Source organism: Nomascus leucogenys, chromosome 9 (assembly GCF_006542625.1).
Source record: "Nomascus leucogenys isolate Asia chromosome 9, Asia_NLE_v1, whole genome shotgun sequence".
NCBI lineage: Eukaryota > Metazoa > Chordata > Mammalia > Primates > Hylobatidae > Nomascus > Nomascus leucogenys.
The window spans coordinates 41,267,266-41,288,778 of NC_044389.1; the positions used below are offsets into that span (position 1 = coordinate 41,267,266).

General features: G+C 35.2%; 1 protein-coding gene across 22 annotated transcripts in view; it reads right to left on the reverse strand.

The window, feature by feature from the left end:
• The window catches only part of ADGRL3 (adhesion G protein-coupled receptor L3), an 871,587-nt gene that overhangs the window by 101,479 nt on the left and 748,595 nt on the right, over positions 1 to 21,513 (reverse strand). The window lies entirely within an intron of this gene.

Below are 21,513 nucleotides of genomic sequence, written 5' to 3' on the forward strand. Positions count from 1 at the left end.
CTAAGGAGTTTTAAAATTAAAAATGCAATTCCTTTGTCCTATATATCTTGTATCATAATTTCCAAGGTTGTGTCATATAAGTATGTATTTTCATAAAGATCCCCAGTGAATTCTGATGAATAGACACACATATGCACCATTTATTTTTGGGAAGATCTAAAAGAATTAGGATATTCATTGGATTTATATTCATATTGAATAACTTAAAGACATCAGCAAGTTTGATCTTTGAAAGGTTTTGCATGAATAGAGCCTGTTATACATTGACAGAAAATAAATATTCAGAATTGCTATATTAAACAGCAGCATATAGAAGACAGTAGACCTAAGAAACAAGAAAAAGTTCATGAACTGTACTGAAACATCATATTTTGGTTCTGTTAAAATAGTCCAGGAAGCTCCATGTCTGCCATGTTCCTTGGTTGTCAATTACTTCATTTCTGTCCTTGTTCTAAGATTTAGAACTCTTATTTCCACCTTAAGATATTTTGTCCCCACCCTAAAAAAACTTCTGTGAATCTTTAGAATTTATAGAGGCCCAACAAATAAGTAAATCAAGATGTTGGAGCAAAGTTGAGAAAGTGTTTATGACTGTCAATTCTTTTCCTTCAAGGTTTTTTGAAGAGCCCTAAATACCTAACTTCTATCAGTAGCAGAATAGATAAATGAATGGATAAAAGGTTAATTTCTACAATGATATTTTAAAGAGTAGTAGAAAATCAGTGCACTATATTTAAAGTCACAAACATGGATAACACACAAAAATCTAATATTAACTTTTTTTTTAAAAAAAAAGCAAGCATCAAAAGGATCTACGCAGTATGGCAGCATTTTTGCAAAATTTTAAAAGATGAAAATCAATGACATTGATTTTTATGGATACATGCAAAATTGGTAAAAGTATAAAAATGTACATGGAAAAATTTTGAGTTGACAAGAAAGAGTTTTCTTTCTAATTGATACCTTTTTCAACTACATAGATCATACACACTGACTTTTGTTTTAGGATGGAAGTTGCCACATTTAGTTGGCTTCCACACTAAGCCCAATTTTAACTTATATAAATATTCAGGTTTTCCAAATACTGCATGTTCTCACTTATAATCAGGAGCTAAACACTGAGTATTCATGGACATAAAGACGGCCACAATAGAAAGCTGGGACCACCAGAGGCAGGGAGGGAGGGGGGCAATGGTAGAAAACCTATTGGGCACTATGCTCACTCAATACCTGGGTAATGGGATCATTCATACCCCAAACTTCAGCATCACACAATACACCTATGTAACAAACCTGCCCATGTACCCCATGAATCTAAAATAAATGTTGAAAAAAATTGATTTTTAAAGGCAGACATTTAAAAAACACATATCCAGGTTTTCTTCTTTTTTTTAACTTCATCCTTTCAAAGCTTTTTCTGGATGTGGAAATTCTTAGAAGTGAGCCACCGTGCTGTAATCTGAATCACAGCACTCCTCATACTGCCAGATATGACTTCACAGTTGTTATTTGATGAAGATCTCCACTAGAATGCTGTCAATGAAGCAGTTTTGAAATATTCCTGCATAACTCTTGATATATTTCTCAGAAGGAGCTCAAGTCATGAAAGAAAACCACATGAAATTTTGCTTTAACTGCTTTGTTCTCCAGGGGATACTACCAAGGCAGTGTTGGGTCTGCAACTGCTTAAATTACTTTAGTGTTTGAGAGTAGAGAGTGGTTAGTGCTCCCTGGTTCCCTCAATAGAGGGCTATTTGCTCTCTTCTTTGACTCAAAGGAAAGGTGCTGCGATTGAGAATCAAGCACCAACGTTTAGCACAGCAGTCTTTCATAATGGAAAAATGGCACGTATAACACCATCTCAAATGTATCCAAAAGACCTAAAACACCTTTAAAAAAAAAAAGAAAGAAAAAGAACAAGAAAAAAAAAAGAAACCAAAGAACTCCCACTTTTATCTGTGTAGGTGCATTATTAGAAATGTATTTATTTTACTCAGTGCCTTAGTAGGCTCTTCAAAAACCCCATGCAGAGTTACAATATCAGATCTTGAAATGTCAGTAGCAAAAATTTGTAACTCTCAAACATAGAACAAAAAAGCCTAGTAAATAATTCACCTTTTAAGTATAACTGTTTAGCTAGGAAAACATCAACACCAACCACCTATATGTCCATGACACTGGGAGGGCAGCACTCATCAAATACAACTCAATACTTAAATTTTACCAGTAACATGAACGGGAAAGAACAATGGTGTATTAGTCCATTCTCATGCTGCTGGTAAAGACATACCCAAGACTGGGTAATTTATAAAGAAGAGCAGTTTAATGGACTCACAGTTCCACTTGCAGGCTTCACAATCATGGCAGAAGGCGAAGGGGGAGCAAGACACGTCTTGCAGCAGGCAAGAGAGAGTCTGTGCAGGGGAACTGCCATTTATAAAACCATCAGATCTCATGAGACTTAATGACTACCATGAGAACAGTATGGGGGAACCACCCCCATTATTCAATTATCAAATGTCACCTTCTCATAAAGGGTTTTTTCTGAGTCATCCTATCTAAAATCACAGACCCCTTTTCTGTATTCTGACTCTCTCTATTGCTTTTCTTGCATTATTTTCCCCTTACTCCTTATCACTTGATTATTGCAATTCAAGGTGATATTTGGATTGGGACACAGCCAAACCATATCAAGTGGACATTGAATGTAAATGACAGAAGTAAATATGAAAAGCCTTGTTTATAATTAATAGTCTGCCATAATAGAACTTCTAGGAAGGCGGTCCGTGCACAGAAAAAAGCAGACTCCTTTCAAGAGGAAGACCAGTTGAATTAAACTCCTAGGTATAGTTGTACCAATGTGATAATGGCACAGGGATTCCTATTTCTGAGATTGCATGTTTGTGAACACTATATAACTCAATCACCTATAACACAAACTATATACCATTCTGTACCTTGAGAGCAGGGATGATATCAATTTTATTAATATTACATCCTAGCACCTAGTACTGTGTTTGACATTTAAAAAATCTGTAAAAACATTTGGTTTTGAATGATTATATTCCCACTTCTATTAGGCTAAATGCTTTAGAGCTGAACCCTCTCATGTCAGTACAGCTTAAGCACCCATTTAATCTCCACTTGGATATTTAATAAGATATCAAATATTATATGCCCAAAACAGCTCCTGATCTTATCCTATTGTGCCCTCCTGCTTCCAATCTGCTCTTCCTTCTGTTTTTGTCATTTTAGCAAATAGCAACTTCATTCTTGAAAATGTTCTGGCCAAAAACTCAGGAGTTATGTTGACTCCTCTATTTCCTTCACGCACTACATTTAATGCCTCAGGAAATCTTATAGATCTTACCCTGTAAGCCTGACAGGTTCTTATCATCTCAGCTGCACCAACTTGATTGGAGCCATCCGATTTCTTATGACAAGCCTCTTAAATGATCTCCCCACTTTGGCCCTAATCCCACTTCTCTCTATATTTAGCAGAGCAGAGAGATTCTTTCTATATATAAGTCACACGACATCGCTCCTCTAATCAAAGCCTCCAATGGCTCCCACTCAATGAAAATAAAACTGAGTCTTTACAAAAGCCTTACATAGCTCTAAGAACTGCACCCCTGTGACATCATTTCCTATTCTTCCCTTCCTTCAGTTCATCAGTTCATTCCACTTCCATTGGCCTGCTCTGTTCTTTGAATGGTTGAGAGATATTCCAGCCCATGGTCTTTGCATGTGATGCTCCTTTGGACTGGAATACTCTTCCAAAAGATATCTGCGTGGCTTACTTGCCACCCTCCTTTTATTATTTATTCAAATGTCAGCTTCTCACAGAGGGTTTTTTCTAGTCATCCTATCTAAAATTACAGACCCCTTTTCCGTATTCTAACTCTCTCTATTGCTTTCCTTGCATTATTTTCCCCTTACTCCTTATCACTTACCTAAACTATATATTTTAATATTTTTTTCTACTTATTTTCTGTGCCCTCCCCAACTAGAAAGAAAGCTCTAAGAGAATAAGTTGTTTCACCTCTTCTGATTACCAATCCTCCAGCTCCTGGAGAAATGTAGTATACAGTAGCTGCACAATTAATGCACTGATTGAATAAATGACCTCCCTTTAATCATCTCTCTCTTCTACAATGGATTTTGATTCAAACTACAAGTTGTATCATGCTGCCCACTAAACAGTCCTTAGGACTCTTCCTCTTAAATCATCAGCTCTAAAATGTTGAGTAAAAGATAAAGAAAATTAGAGCTAGAAAATAAGAAGGTTGTTACATCATGATACCTTAAGATATCCTGTAATGTCAAGGTGTCAAACAATTATAAAAATGAAGACAAAAGTACAGATGTAAATAAGAGGAATCTTGAATAATTAATTACTGAAGTCTAAAGTCTTGAATTTAATCTTGTCACTTCAATTTAGTCATTGTTACTTTTAACAAAGTACTTAATCTCTTCGAATATCAGAAGCCTTATCCACAAAGCAGTAAAATAACTGAGGCTTCAGGATATTGTGATAAGTAATTCTCATAATATATGTGAAAGTAAGAAAGCGAGTATTTCTTTCCTTTTTTTAATCTGAATATATTCTGAATTTTTTCATGTTCAATAGCAATTTTTGTTTAAAAAAGCCTATATAAATGATATAGAGAGGATCAGAAAAATAATAACTATAACAATAATAAATGCTAATGTTATTTTAACTAAGAACACCAAAAAATATTCCAATCAAGTATGAGTTATCTAATTTCACTTTATAACATTTCCAGCTTAGTTATTATTAAATATTTGTGGTACTTATAAATTAAGGCTATAAAAATGCCTATAGTGGCCAGGAATGGTGGCTCATTCCTATAATTCCAGCATTTTGGGAGGCCGAGGCAGGTGGACTGCTTTGAGTCCAGGAATTCAAGACCAGCCTGGGCAACATGCTGAAACTCCGTCTCTACAAGAAATACCAAAATTAGCTGGACAGGGTGGAGGGTGCCTGTAGTCACAGCTACTCAGGAAGCTGAGGTGGCAGGATGGCTTGAGCCCAGGAGGTGGAAGTTGCAGTGAGCCAAGACCACGCCACTGCACTCCAGCCTGGGTGACAGACCCATACCTTGTCTGGGAGAAAACAAAACAAAAAATGTCCAAAGCATCCGAAGAAAGCAGATGAAGACCGCAGATTTTGACTTTTGAATCTGAATTGCATCTTGATTACCGTACAATTGCACTTACGACTTTTAAATGATAAAACAAGAAAAATACTAATTCATTTGTATACTTTTCCTTAACTTAGAACAAAAAGACAAAGTAGCAAACAAAGATGACACTAAAAAATTTTGTCAGGGTCTGTACCATAGACTAGTGTTAATTTTTGCAAGGAACTCCTGGAAAACTTATTAAAAAAAAATAAACAAAATATCAAAGACTTCAAGGAAATTAGCTCCTTAAGGGAAGATAAAGAGATGTGAGAGAAAAATCAGAGGAGAATGACAGAATTGTTTCTTAGAAGATAGTTTCAGAAAATTGAATGAATCTATCATCTCTAGAAAGAAATTTTTATACAAACAATAATTGTTTTTCAGGCTTTCTATGAAGTTTCTATTCATATTTGAAGGGCCAAATATTTAGTAAAATATTTGTAAAACTTACATGAAGCTTCTGATTTTCCTTTCATTTTTGTCTTACCTAATCTGCTTTGTGTTTGTCACTGAGCACTCACATACCTCGAAAGTGGAGTGATGGGAGGAAAGGATGGCTTACACAATGACTGTCGCTTGTGAAAGTGACTCTGTCCATGTAGAACCCTCAAATATACCATGAGGTACACTTAATGATACTAAGTCCAAATTTCTGGAACAGGGAAATGTGACTTTTGCCTTATGATTAAAAAAAAACAATAATCACATAAAGTACACTAAGACTTTATGTGAAACTGTTGATATTTCTAACTTTATTGTCAAAAAAGCAAGTCAGCAAACCAGATAGACAGATCTTAAAATAGTTTTCATTTTAACTATGTAAGTGTTTCCAGATGGGATACAAACTATGCAAATTAATTGTGAATGCTTCTGGATAGGTTTTTCTTTTCTTTTTTGAAAAAAATAATGTTAGAGAGTCGCATTTTTCAGACTGCTTGAACAATCACCCTGTAATAATTATCAACTGCTTGCCAATAATTATCAAGAACCTGTTTCACTTTTTGCACTATAATGCATTATTTTAATGTTGAGCTGGATTTGGTAAAGCAGAATAATATGAGTTTAAAATTGCCTCTTCAACATATCGTATTCTGAAATATTTGTAATATAGCTGAGTTTCTTCTTTTAATGAAAATGTATGAGTGTTCACCTTACTACTAACATATCCATGAGCATAAAACATTGATTTGAATCGTAAATTAAACTGAAGCCAGCAGGATTCCAAAAAGCCTATTTTCGGATAAACGTGGCATGAACTCTGTGAAAAAAATTCCTGGCATTGATCTAACTCTTGAGAACAGGTCATCAGATGCAGAGGTCACCTCACAAGCTCTTGGGAAAGTGAAGGGATTAATGGTCTGAAGAAATTAGGATTTCCTTTGCAGAACATGTCATAGTTGGGTAACCCAGTAAGAAGGACAATATGATTATATTTCTTACTTCTTTTTAGCGCAAATTAACTGAAACAACCTACCAACAACATTCAAGTTTGTATCAAATTGAAAAACCAATGTAAATATTTTCATGCTTTAACTGGTAAAAGAGAAACACTAGCAAGTGTGTGCTCTTAGGAGCACACAACATTCATATACAATTGTCCTTTGAATTCAATGGAACCTATTTAGCAAAATTTCTGGCTTCAGAAGCATACTTATTATGCTTAGCACACTCTAAGTTATTGGCGATCTTCTTGCTTTGAATTAAAAAAAAAAAAAGCCAAACAAAACAAAACTACATTTGGTGTAGCAGATTTGCAACTACCATAACAAATGAAAGAAAACAGCAGAAACTGTTAAAGGAAAAGGAATGATCAATCAATAGAAAGAAAATAATTTAAGAGGGTCTGGGATGAGAATGAAGGTAGGAAATGAAGCTAGGCAGATAGAAAATTTTATCTTTAGCATTTCTGAGTTAAATAAAGTGACTAATGATGATAGCAGTAATAACCAACACATAATTTTCAAAATGTCTGATTCTATTAGAAGAGCTTATTTATTTTCTTAAGGTGCTCATTTTAATTCTATAAAACACTGTGATGTGATACTATTATTATCTCCAACTTACAGATGAAGAAACTGAAGCAAAGAGTATACAGAATTTATCCACAATCATTCTACTAGTATGCAGTAGAGATAGAATTAATGATAGGGCAACCAACTGCCCAGGTTTGCTCAGTACTGTCTTAGTTTTAGCAGTAAATTTTTGCTTTCTGGGAAACCCTTCTCCAAGACATAAAAAGCCTCAGAATTCAGAGATGGATGCAGAAGGTTGAAAGAAATGTACAAAATCCACAGGACCACCTAGAAAATGGAGGCTGCATGCCACAGTACTTTTAGTGTTGAATGGATGAAGCATCAATTACCCATTTTTCTTAATGGCTCCTGCAAGTTTTCTCCTGACTACTGATATTGGTAATCAAGATTTGTGATCCTAACACCAGTTCAACCATTGTTGCATTACTCTAGATGATGTGACTTGAGTAACCCACATGCATTGTGATCCTGAGCTCCTCTTTGATCTTGCCTGTGAATTAACTGTAGTGATTTGTATGAAGATTGTGCTACTTAAATTTTTATATTGTGGATATTGTGACCATGTTTTCTTATACTTCAGTGATGAAAATGAGTATGACTATAATACCAAAGCTAGCATGACAATACTGAACAAAAAGGCTAACAACTGTGTTACTTTAAAAATACATAGAACGATCCATGGATCTAGATTAGGGAGAAAATCAAAACAGAGTAGTCTACAATAAATAGAAATAAATTTGAGACTAGACAGAAGGTAATATGAATACACTTGTGGAGCCTACATCTCACAAGTTTAGGATGAGACAGGCAACTTTTTGTAAGTCAATCAAAACCATTTTTTATCTCCTCCCACCCCGCAAAATAATCAACGCTCTTTTGAAAATGGCAGTTGTTAAATTAGCTTGAATACACAATAAGAATAAACATTCATTATCACTTTGTTCCTTGATTGCTCAACACACCTGAGTACAGTCACTTTTTTCTGATTCAAAGGTTGCAACTAAAAAGTCCTGAGGGTAGACAAAAGAGGAAATTTTGACGACCAATATGTTGACCCCTTAGAGTGTAGAGCTGATTTTGTCAGATCTTATTAATGATCATGGTGCTACAATATATCAAATGATACATGGAATCATGCCAGCAAAACCATGTTCCCTCTAGCTCTTCAGTATTTTGAATTCTAAAATGGAGTTTCAAATCATCTCCTTGATTTCTGTAAAGATTTTAATGAAACTTCAGATGACATAAAAGATGTAGCATCTTGTCCAAATTTAAAGTAGACTCTACTCATCTATCTGCATATTTGACAGACTGTGCAAATGTAAACGTTGGAAAATTCCATTCAGCCTATAAATGTCTTATAAGAGAAAATGAACAGTTCTTACCTATTAAATGTCCTGTACATCTTTACACAATATTAATAAAAAGGTATGTGGTTTTCTTAGCTATGATATCGCGGTTTTATAATGAAATTTTTTGGTCACTTTTCAGTTTCCCCAAAATGTGCAGAAGCACTTAATGAGCTTTTTGACTTTCTGGAAATGGGAGAAGATACGTGCTTTGAGACATATGCTGACAAGATGCCTATCATTGTGGCTGGCCATAAAAATATGTTAAAATATTGGCCTTCTGTAAAATTATATTTTCAAAGCATGGAGCAAAAAGAATGTTTCTCTTTGATTTTTAAATACATGACAGATGAGAACAAAGAAAAAGATTTCCATGAGACAGAAATGTAAATGATGTTTCTCTAAAACTGTTTAATGATCTCTAAAGAAGATGTAAGAAACCTAGAAAAAGATGAACTGACTCTACTTGAGTCGTTTGAAGTTCTGTGTCGTTTAGGACAAAAAGCCATGGAGTGAAAAAAGGACTCATTTCTAGAATTTGAGACTGTTTTCAAAAAATGTCACCAGAAAAGGGCAGTCAAGTTAAACAGGAATTTCTCACTTATTTACTAAAAGCTGTAACTTGTTTAGAATCTGCTCTGGTTTGAATATGGTCCCCAAAGTTCTTAAGTTGGAAACTTAATCCTCAATGCAACTGTGTTGATAGGTAGGAACTTTAAGAGGTGATTAGGTTATGAGGGTTCTGCCCTGATGAATGGATTAATATTGTTATCATGGGAGTGGGCAAGTTCGGCCTTCTCTTCCTCTCTTGCCTTCTTTAGCATCCTTATTCTCTTGCCCTCTGCCTTCTGACAAAAGTACCCTTGCCAGATTCTGGTGACGTGCTCTTGGACTTCCTAGCCTCTAGAACTGTAAGAAATAAATATCTGTTTTTTATAAATTAACCGGTCTGTGATATTCTGTGATAGCAACACAAAGTAGACTAAAACAGCACAATTTCATAGGTAAAACTACGTGCTTTACAACTATTAATCCTGATAGTGTTTTAATGTATGTTGACATCCAATGTACTTGTAAGTGTTTAAAAATGATGGACATTTTGGGCATAGACAACATATATAATGAATTCATAGATGCAAAGGACTTGATTGAAAGGCAGCTGGTCTACCAAAAGAAGCATGTACATAAAAAGTGGATGGGTATTTTTGCAGAGTGGGGAACTAATTCCTACAAGTCTAAAAAGCTATTTAGTAAAGCTACACAGTAAAATCGAAAGCATTCCATGCTCAAACCTTTTTGTTGAGAGGATATTTGGCTTAATGTTATCATATTGGACTGACACAAGAAATCAGTGTAATATGGACTTAATGAGGGCAGAATTGTGAGTCAAAGTACATTTTACTTTTGACTGTATTCATTTTTACCTCTATTAAAAAGAAAAGAAATGAAAGGCAAATATAAACATGCCATAGTTATTTTATTAAATAAAGGTAATATATGTTTAATTACTACATTATATCTACCTTTTAAAAAAATTCTTATATTTACTTAAAAATGCACAATAATATAGCCTAAAAATTTAAATATCCAGTGAAGACTTAAAAAGCATTAAAACAAATGTCTGGATCAGAAGACAGAAAGAAACATTAAAAAAATTAATATATATTTTCACACTTTTGGCCCTACTATTAACTAGCATTACAGTACTATTAATTTGCATTGTTAAATAGTAATAACACATATGTGAATAATTATTTATGGTGTACTAAGCATATTTTTGGTCTTGCAGTGCTATTTCCCATTGGCTCTCTAAAAACTTGGTCACCCTAACTGGTAGCTAAATATTGCATGTTTTTAGCAACTTCATTAACAGTGGGAAGGTCCACAAATGCTTGCCTATATTTCCTTCTGTGACTAAATATAGGTGGCCCCAGATTTACAGTAGTTTGACTGATGATTTTTTGACTTTACAATAGGTGTATGAGGACATAACCTCGTCGTAGATTGAGGAGCATCTGTATACTAAGCCCCTTAGAACAGGACAGAGCAAGGCTTTCATGGGTAAAAATGTCTTGACTATCCTTTGAATACAACGATTAAACCCAGAGATCTTGTTAAAACAAAGTTTTCTGGGCTCATTTCTAGCTCTAAATTTTCTTATTCTCTGATAAAATGGATAACTTCTCCTGTTTGTTTTCATTCACACACACACACACACACACACACACACACACCCCTTTTGAAAGTACTTCTTAAAAGGGTTGGGTGATGTGGAGTGGGGTAGAACAGCTGAAGAGTAAGGAAAAGTAATTACCGGATATGAGTTACCCAGATATGTGTATTTTTATCACTTTATCATTCTCACAGAGTCATTCTCTTTGGCTTGGATGAAAAGAGAAATTCACTACAGTGAGAAAGAAAATTTTGAATCATAGATGAACAGAATTAGAATTAAAGGAGAAGGTAATTTTTTATATCTAGATTATAAAAACCATATAATAGACACTGCATGAGGCAAGAAATATTCAATAAAATTTTGGTAGATTCATTCTAAGAATATTTATTGGGTACCTATTATATGCCAGGTACTGAACAAAACAGAATATAAGTATAAATATAAATATGTACATGTGCACATACACACGCCCATGTCATTTTTATTTCATTTTCATTTGGTTTTCTTAGTTATAGCAATTTCAGAAAAAAGAAGAATATTTATTAGGCTTTCTTTTTTACATACTCATGAATAAATGTATTGCATTTTAAGCAGAATGCGGATCTTCCAGATATTTTAGAGACAATTATCCCACAGGCTTAGTGACAATAATGTGAGATAATATAAAATTCAAAAAATAATTAACATCTTAAAAGTTCCATGAATTGGATTTTTAAATTAGCAAGTAACTAACTATAGGAGATCTTTAAATTGTATTATTTACATTGTAATGATACACAGAGTAAATTGGCAATCCCTTGAATTGTACATATCAAGATAGGCAAAATGGTTTAGTTTAGCCATATTTTTGTTCAAATGCTTTTTTTTTTTTCTTTTTGTGAGTCAGAGTCTTGCTCAGTTGCCCAGGCTGGAGTGCAGTGGTGCGATCTCGGCTCACTGCAAGCTCCACCTCCCGGGTTCATGCCATTCTCCTGCCTCTGCCTCCCGAGTAGCTGGGACTACAGGTGCGTGCCACCACACCTAGCCAATTTTTGTATTTTTAGTAGAGACGAGGTTTCACCATTTTGGCCAGGAGGGTTTCGATCTCTTTTGACCTCATGATCTGCCCGCCTCGGCCTCCTAAAGTGCTGGGATTACAGGCATGAGCCTGTTCCCGGCCTCAAATACTTTTAAAATCTTGTTTATACAATTTGTCATTATTGTCTATCTTATAAAGCTATATAAATAAGTATTCTGGAAAACCTAGCCTAATTCCAGTAGAGTCTAGTAGTTTTCTAACTTTATCACTTTATTTACAAGAGGTAGCCAAATGAAATAGGCCAGAAAAAGGCCAGGTACAGTGGCTCACGCCCGTAATCCTAGCACCTTGGGAGGAAAAGGCAGGGGGATCACTTGAGCCCAGGAATTCGAGACCAGCCTGGACAACATGGGAAAACCCCATCTCTACAAAAAATACAAAAATTAGCCGGGCGTGGTGGTGGGTGCTTATAGTCCCAGCTACTTGGGAGGCTGAAGCAGGAGGGTCACCCCAGCCTGGGTCAAGGCTGTGGTGAACCGTGATCATGCCACTGCACTCCAGCCTGAGTGAAAGAGTGAGATCCTGTCCAAAACACTAATAGGCCAGAAAAAAAGAAAAACGATTACGGAAATGTTGCCATGTTAAAGTAAAATTTTGTGATCTGGAACTAATAGAGTATAGTTAATAAACACCTCAACTAGTTTGTACCGAGAACAGTATACACAATTGAAAATACCTTTTAGGATATTAGGATGGAAAGGTTTCTATGTTTCTTCTGCTTGGTTGATTGATTATGCTTTCTTAAGCATGAATAAATTGGATGATTAGAACCATTATATTTAAATTTTTAAAAAATAATAATTCCTTCAGTTAAGCAATGCTAAAATCATTTCACTAATGAAGAAGAAAACAAATCAATGAAAAAGATTATTTATTTTTAGTACTGATTTATGATTGTACTTAAAACTAAATTTAGTGATACTGATATTGTGGGAATTCCCAATGTTCACATAACCAACATTTGAAAGAGCTGGGAAGTTATATGTAGTTATATCTTGCCACAAAGCTATTATTAGACAATTTCATTATGAAAAAAAAGAGTCTGTCACCTCTAAACCCAAGGCAAAGCACTGGCCTAAACGTTTCTCTTTCAGGAAAAGTTTACCTGATTAGATGTAGATAAAATAATTATTTTTATTACAATCTCAATCATGTGTTTGTACCTTGAGAGTTAACCACATCCAGGATGAAGAGCTTTAAAGGCTTTGAGAATAGTTAAATAGTGAATTAATAAGTCATATTTCCAGAAAACTTTATAATTCTCAATATGATTCTTATAGATTTTGTTATTCAACCCCTAAAATAATTGACAGACTGTTAGAAAAAGTTGTGTTAGTCATATTTGATCAATTAATAATGGGAACAAGAAGTTCAGATGATTTGTCTAAGAACAAAAATGAATTACTTAAAACACTGGAATCAGAAACCTAAGCCTCCTGATTTTTAATTCTTATTCCTACTTTCCTGAATTATAAACTTGGGAAATAAAGAATTGTGATGACAATACCTTTTGTGATGCTACGGATTAAATGAGATAATCTATGTAGACATTAAAGGAATGATGTTCATCCTTATTATGAAAGGTCTTGAGACACTCTAGGCCCTTCTGAGAGTTGAAGTCTTCATCCAATATCCACATTTTAGGATCCCTTATGTACTTGATTACTTTTTTTCTTACAAAATGTTTCTCACTAGAATTGCAGATGGACCTCTAGCTGCTATTTTTAGCCAATTTTATTTGCTGAAGATGAAATAGAACCTAAATAGTTTAAGTGTGAGGATCCAAGCTGTGCATGGGAGGATTACAGAATTCTTTCTGCTTAAAAGTTCTATTGTCCACTATTCATAATAGAAAATACATGGAATCAACCTAGTTGCCCATTAATGGTGGACCAGAAAAAGACAAATATGGTACATATACACTATAAAATACTATGCAGCCATAAAAAGAATAAAATCAAGTCCTTTGCAGCAACATGGATGGAACTGGAGGCCATTATTCTAAGAGACTTAATTCAGGAAGAGAAAACCAAACACTGCATGCTCTCTCTTACAAGTGGGAGATAAATATTGAGTACACATAAACACAAAAAAGAGAACATTGGACACCAAGGCCTTCTTGAGAGTGGAGGGTGGGAGAGGGGTGAGGATCGAATAACTACCTATCAGGTACTCTGTTGATTATCTGGGCGACAAAACTATCAGCACACTAAGACCTTGTGACATGCAATTTACCCATGTAACAAACCTGCACATGTACCCCCTGAACCTAAAATAAAAGTTGGAAAGGAAAAAAAAATAGTCATAGTAAAATAAAAAATAAATTCTGCCATAATCCAGAAAAAAATTCAAAGAAAGCATGTTACTAATATAAAATTTATTGAAAAAATATATACTGCAAAATAAAAAAAATATGGCCTTATATCACACTATCATAATTGTGTCTCTCGTTTTGCTTAAACAAACTGTCCTAGGAAGTGATGTCACTTCCTCTAGGGTGTCTTCTCTGACTCTTCAAGGTCCAGGTAAAGCTCTTTCCCGTGTGTCTCCACGGCATCCTCTATAGTTGTGAGAACTACAACACATTTCTCACAAGATGCTGATTTTGCTTAGTTGTCTGTACTACTAAATAAACTGTAAGCTTTGCTTGTCACAAAGATGGTACTCAACAATTTGGGGGACAATAAAGGATGGATTGAGCACATTATAAATTTAAATTTGGGGAACAATAAAGGATGGATTGAGCACATTATAAATTTAAAAAATTAAAATTAATAGAACAAAGTTTCCAAATACATTCCCACAGATTTAATTACAAAAAGTTCAATATTTCTGTACGATGTAACTTTTTAACCAAGTGATCCAAATTCAGTAATACAAATGACTAAATTGATAGTAACTGGACCTCTTGATGCAATGGGAAGGATACAGCATGTACTACATGGTGTTCTTGACAAAAATGTTTTACCCAAATCTAATCATGAGGGAAAAAGATAAGAAAGGTTTGACTGTGGAACATTCTACAGGTCAACTGACCTGGACTTTACAAAACGTCATTCTCATGAAAGACAAAAACAGGCCGACATAAAAGAAGATTGGCGACAAGGCTAATGAAGGCAATGTATGATCCTTGGTTGGGTCCTGCTTAAAGAAACAATGACTCTCTTGGGACAACTGGGAAAATTTTTTGTGGATTATATAGTAGATGATAGTATTATATCAACGTTAAATATCTTGTTTGTGTTAACAATAATGTTCTTAAAATATAATTGCTTGAAATTTTAGGAGTTAAGTAATATAATATCAGTAATTTACTTTCTATCTTTCTTTTTTTTTTTTTGAGATGGAGGCTTGTTCTGTCACCCAGGCTGGAGTGCAGTGGTGCGATCTCGGCTCACTGCAACTTCTGCCTCCCAGGTTCAAGCAATTCTCCTGCCTCAGCCTCCTGAGTAGCTGAGACTATAGGCCCATATCACCATGCCTGTCTAATTTTTTGTATTTTAGTAGAGACGGGGTTTCACTGTGTTGCCCAGGCTGAACAATTTACTTTCAAAAAGTCAAATAATCCAGCAAAATATACACACATGCACAACATATACAGAAAGCCAACTGTGTCAAATAGACATGAATTCAGAAAAAGGGGTATATGAGTATTTATGGTATCATTCTTTCAACTTTTCTATAAAAGTTCTGCGAAAGAGTGGAGAAAAAAGAAATAAAATGATTTCAATGGTTTGTTTTTCTTCAAATCCATAATTTTAGCTGCTCTCTTTCTACAAATAATTTTAGACATATCTTTTTCTTTCATGAATTTAAGAAGATATACCACAAGTTGGTGTCAATTCCCCTCCTCAAATAGAAAGACTACCTTTCTCAATATCTCTAGGTAGATTCTCTTTCTTTTCTCCTCCCTGCCCTTCACAGAGATAAGTAATGGGGAAAATACACAGAACTTTTACTCTTCTTCCTCCAATGATTTTTTCCTATTCACAACAGCTTCATCAGAAATGAAATAAAAGAGGCTTTAGGTAATTGGTAGTCCACTGTAGATGGGAGAAAGTGGTATGGAAGGCAGCTTTCTCCTTTTCCTCCTGTTTAATAACAGGAAATGCACACAAGAGAATTAGTTAAGGTTGATGTTCCAGGAGCCATCATGGTACATGGTACGAAGACAATTATCCCATTATACTCATTCATATTTTGAAATGCCCTTTCTCTGCCCATCATATGCAAGCAAAATATAGTTCTAAGTACTCTCTACAACCTGGGGAATTAAAAGATCAGTGTTTGCAAGTGTCTGGCACAGAAGGAGGGAAAGCAAGTGGGCGAGAAAGGTGGCAGCTATCTTTTCTTAAGCAAAAGGAATGTGTTGTTTCTTGGTAGCCTGGGCAAAAATTTAACCAACTCTTATAAATAGTTAATATCTAGTTCTAGACAATTATAAATGGTTAAGAACTAGTTCTAGATACATATAGGAAGCCTGGGTAAATATGCTAACTGATCTCAAAATTTAGAAGGGTTAGACGCAAAGACCTATATTGCAAAATACAGATTTATTTTAATGTAAAAACTAGGCCAGGTGCAGTGGCTCACGCCTGTAATCTCAGCACTTTGGGAGGCCAAGGCGGGCAGATCATGAGGTCAAGAGATCGAAACCCTCCTGGCCAAAATGGTGAAACCTCGTCTCTACTAAAAATACAAAAATTGGCTCAGTGTGGTGGCACGCACCTGTAGTCCCAGCTACTCGGGAGGCTGAGGCAGAGAATCACTTGAACCCGGGAGGCGGAGCTCGCAGTGAGCCGAGATTATGCCACTGCACTCCAGCCTGGGCGACAGAGCGAGACTCTGTCTCAAAAAAAAACAAAAAAAACAAAAGGGCCGGGCGCGGTGGCTCACGCTTGTAATCCCAGCACTTTGGGAGGCCGAGGCGGGCGGATCACGAGATCAGGAGATCGAGACCACGGTGAAACCCCGTCTCTACTAAAAATACAAAAAAATTTAGCCGGGCGTGGTGGCGGGCGCCTGTAGTCCCAGCTACTCGGAGAGGCTGAGGCAGGAGAATAGCGTGAACCCGGGAGGCAGAGCTTGCAGTGAGCCGAGATCGCGCCACTGCACTCCAGCCTGGGTGACAGAGCGAGACTCCGTCTCAGAAAAAAAAAAAACAAAAAACAAAAAACAAAAGGTCAGCTTTTGTATAAAGTTAATATTCAAGATAATGTAATAAAATCTTACGTTTTTGAAACCAGTTTCTTTTCAAGAAATTTTCTATATTTTGAGGTACTCAACATGCAAATTATATAGTTTTCCTTAAATAAATACATTAGTTAAAGTACTATTTATACTAAAGTATTATACTAAAGTATTAGCTATGATTTTTAATCTCCACCTCCACCTAAATCCCACCATAGTATAGATAGCAAAATACAAAATGAGTGTAAGAACTAGGAATAGGACTGTGCCATCTTTAGCATCATAAATTCAATATTGAGTTTTCTAATAATAAAACTAATTTCTTAAATTTTTAAAGTAACTTTTCTTTTTGGGCTTTAAAAAGTAAAAATATTCTTTTTGAAAAACAAGTACTTTCATGTTCAGCTGTAGAGCCTCACAATGTTAAACTAGCTAGTGTTTTCCTCTAGCCTAGAAAAAGTTTAGCCATAAAATATTCAACACACAGAATCCATGGTATAGAATTAAAATGTTCCAAACTGTGACTGTTTTGAATCAATACTACATTTAGAAAGAAATACAATGGCTTTAAACAACAAATCAAGGACTATACTTAGAATGAGGTGAAGTTGGGATCGGGTGATAATAGTAAGCTTTAAAAAAAATACAATCATCAAACTAAAGAAAGTGAAGTCTTTTAAAGATAATAAAGATCAATGTCAAGTTGAATTGACAGGAGAGAGTAGGCAGACTTTTTGTATTATCTCCAAAGAATTATAATTTGACTAGAGAAGAGAGCTAGTAGTATAAATTATAAGACCATTTTCTGAGGCATTTGTTACGGTGCTCTACAAAACCACAGTAAAAATGTTAATTTAATTACTTTGAAACTTATGTTGCTGTAAATTAAAATATTCCCTCCACAAAGGGGATTACAATAGAGAATTACTACTAAGAGATGAACAGACATTTGGATTTAGTTTTTTAACATTCTTCTAAGCAACAGAGAAATCTGCAATTCCCAATAATGGAAGGTTTTAAAATATCATAAACACTATATCTCAGTTAAGTATACAATCACATTACTTAAATTTTATAATGGTTACTTTTGTGTCGAAAAGAGAAGACAATCAAATGTTTCCTTAGACTGTAGAAGCAGGGGGAATTCGGTAGTTAACCAGATCTGTTGCCACCTTGGGGTTTATGGTAGCAATTCAGAAAAGTTACAAGTAGATGAGACAGGCTCTTCTCACCTTTGGATGTTAGCATAATTGGGAATTCAGAGATAACCCTGACATGGTTTAGCTCTCTGTTCCCACCCAAATCTCATCTTGAATTGGAATCCCCATGTGTGGAGGGAGTGACCAGGTGGGAAGTGATTGGATCATGGGGGGCAGTTTCCCCCATGCTGTTCTTGTGATAGTGAGGGAGTTCTCATGAGATGTGATAGTTTAAAAGTGGCAGTTTTCCCTGCTCTCTCTCTCTCCCTCACCACCTTGTGAAGAAAGTGCCTGCTTCCCCTTCACCTTCTGCCATGATTATAAGTTTCCTGAGGCCTCCCCAGGCATGTGAAACTGTGAGTCAATTAAATCTCTTTCCTTTATAAGTTACCCAGTCTCAGTTATTCTTTATAGCAGTGTGAAAATGAACTAACACAATCCCTCACAGCAGTTGGTGTTGTGGTTTCTAATGAAAGAAAGAAAAGAAAGAAAGAAAGAAAGAACCTTTACAACATCAGCATTAATAAACTTAACAACCAATTAGAAACAAGAATGAAGACAAAGCAAAACAAGACACTTTTTGGATATTTAAGAGGTCTTATACCATATAACATGGTTTTTCTTTTAATGAATTCTGTCCACTTGGTCTAAAAAAATTATTTTATATATCATAAAAGGCACTGGGATTGCAAACAAGAAGAAAAGACATTCCCTAGTAGGAGGAAGTCACAGTCTAGAGAAGATAAACACGTTTCAAGAGATGATTATAATACAAAATGATGAGAGGTACACAAAGTATTTTAGAAATATGTGAAAAGAAAGTTAACTTTTACTGAATACTCATTATGTGACAAGCACAGCTCCAAATCTCTAAATTTGCACAACTGCAGCAATTTCTGAACACACAGATTAGAAATTAGTAACATTTGTGAAACATTGAAAACAATAGTTTTTTTACAGAAAGCAAGAGGCAGAGTGTGTTTTGGCAGACAGCATGTATGAAGGAAAGAAAACAAATGAAATAAAACGATGCTACAGGATAATTTTACATTTGACTCACTAAAAGCTTCAACATTTTTCAAATTGCAATTAGCTATATTTTTCATAAATTTAAATATTTAAGAAATAATAAAAACAAAGCTTTAACTAGTTTTATTTCTATCAACAGTAGTGTCCTTGTACAAAAAAAAATTAATTTAGTTTTTTCCTAAGGTCTTTAGCAATTCCAAATTGTAAACTACTATATAAATGTAACCTCCAGCCTGGGCAACAAGAGCAAAACTCTGTCTCAAATAAATAAATAAATAAATAAATAAATAAATAAATAAATGTAACTAAGAGAGAAAAAAATGCATGATTAAATTAATAAGTAATCTTCTTTTATATAGAGAGATTACTTATAATTTGGCTATGCTTATTTATGGACTATGAGATGGCCAGGCATAACTACTCTTTTATATAAAAGTTCTCACATAGCCAACTCTAATAAATTGAGAGGTATGAAATGACAAGCATTCCTTTATGCCAACAATAGACAAGCAGAGAACCAAATCATGAATGGACTCTCATTCAAAATCACTACACAGAGAATAAAATACCTAGGAAAATAGCTAACAAGGGATGTGAAGGATGTCTTCAAGGAGAACTACAAACCACTGCTCAAAGAAATAAGAGAGGACATAAACAAATGGAAAAACATCCCATCTTCATGGATAGGACGAATCAATATCGTGAAAATGACCATACTGCCCAAAGTAATCTATAGATTCAATGATAATCCCATCAAACTACCATTGACTTTCTTCACAGAATTAGAAAAAACTACTTTAAATTTCATATGGAATCAGAGAAGACCCCGTATAGCCAAGACAATCCTAAGCAAAAAGAATGAAGCTGGAAGCATCATGCTACCTGACTTCAAACTATACTAAAAGACTACAGTAACCAAAAAAGCATGGTACTGGTACCAAAACAGACATATAGACCAATGGAACAGAACAGAGACCTCAGAAATAACACCACACATCTACAACCTTCTGACCTTTGACAAACCTGACAAAAACAAACAATGGGGAAAGGATCTCCTATTCAATAAATGGTGCTGGGAAAACTGATTAGCCATATGCAGAAAACTGAGACTTATACCTTATACACAGATTAACTCAAGATGGGTTAAAGACTTAAAACCCAAAACCACACAAACCCCAGAAGCAAACCTAGGCAATACCATTTGGGACATAAGCATGGGCAAAGACGTCATGATGAAAACACCAAAAAGCAATTGCAACAAAAGCCACAGTTGACAAATGAGACCTAATTAAACTAAAGAGCTTCTGCACAGCAAAAGAAACAATCATCAGTGTGAACACACGACCTACAGATTAGGAGAGAAATTTTGCAATCTACCCATCTGACAAGAGTCTAATATCCAGAATTTACATGGAACTTAAACAAATTTACAAGAAAAAAACAAACAACCCCATCCAAAAGTGGGTAAAGAATATGAACAGATATTTCTCCAAAGAAGACATTTACGCAGCCAACAAACATAGGAAAAAAAGTTCAACATCACTGATCATTAGAGAAATACAAATTAAAACCACGATGAGATACCATCTCATGCCAGTCAGAATGGCAATTATTAAAAAGTCAGGAAACAACACAGATGCTGGCAAGGCTGTGGAGCAATAGGAACACTTTTACAGTATTGGTGGGAATGTAAATTAGTTCAGCCATTGGGGAAGAAAATATGGCAATTCCTCAAGGATCTAGAACCAGAAATACTATTTGACCCAGCAATCCCATTACTGGGTATATACCCAAAGGAGTATAAATCATTCTACTATAAAGATACATGCACATGCATGTTTACTGAAGCACTATTTACAATAGCAAAGTCATGGAACCAAACCAATTGCCCACCGATGATAGACTGGATAAAGAAAATGTGGTACATATGCACCATGAAATACTATGCAGCCATAAAAAGGAATGAGGTCATGTCCTTTGCAGGGACATGGATGAAGCTGGAATACATCATCCTCAGCAAACTAATACAGAAACAGAAAACCAAACACTGCATGTTCTCACTCATAAGTAGGAGCTGAATAATGAGGACACATGGATACAGGGAGGGGAACAACACACACCAGGCCCTGTTGCAGGATGTGGGGGTGAGGGGAGGGAATTTAGATGACAGGTCAATAGGTACAGAAAACTACCATGGCACAGGTATACCTACGTAACAAATCTGCACATTCTGCACATGTACCCTGGAATTT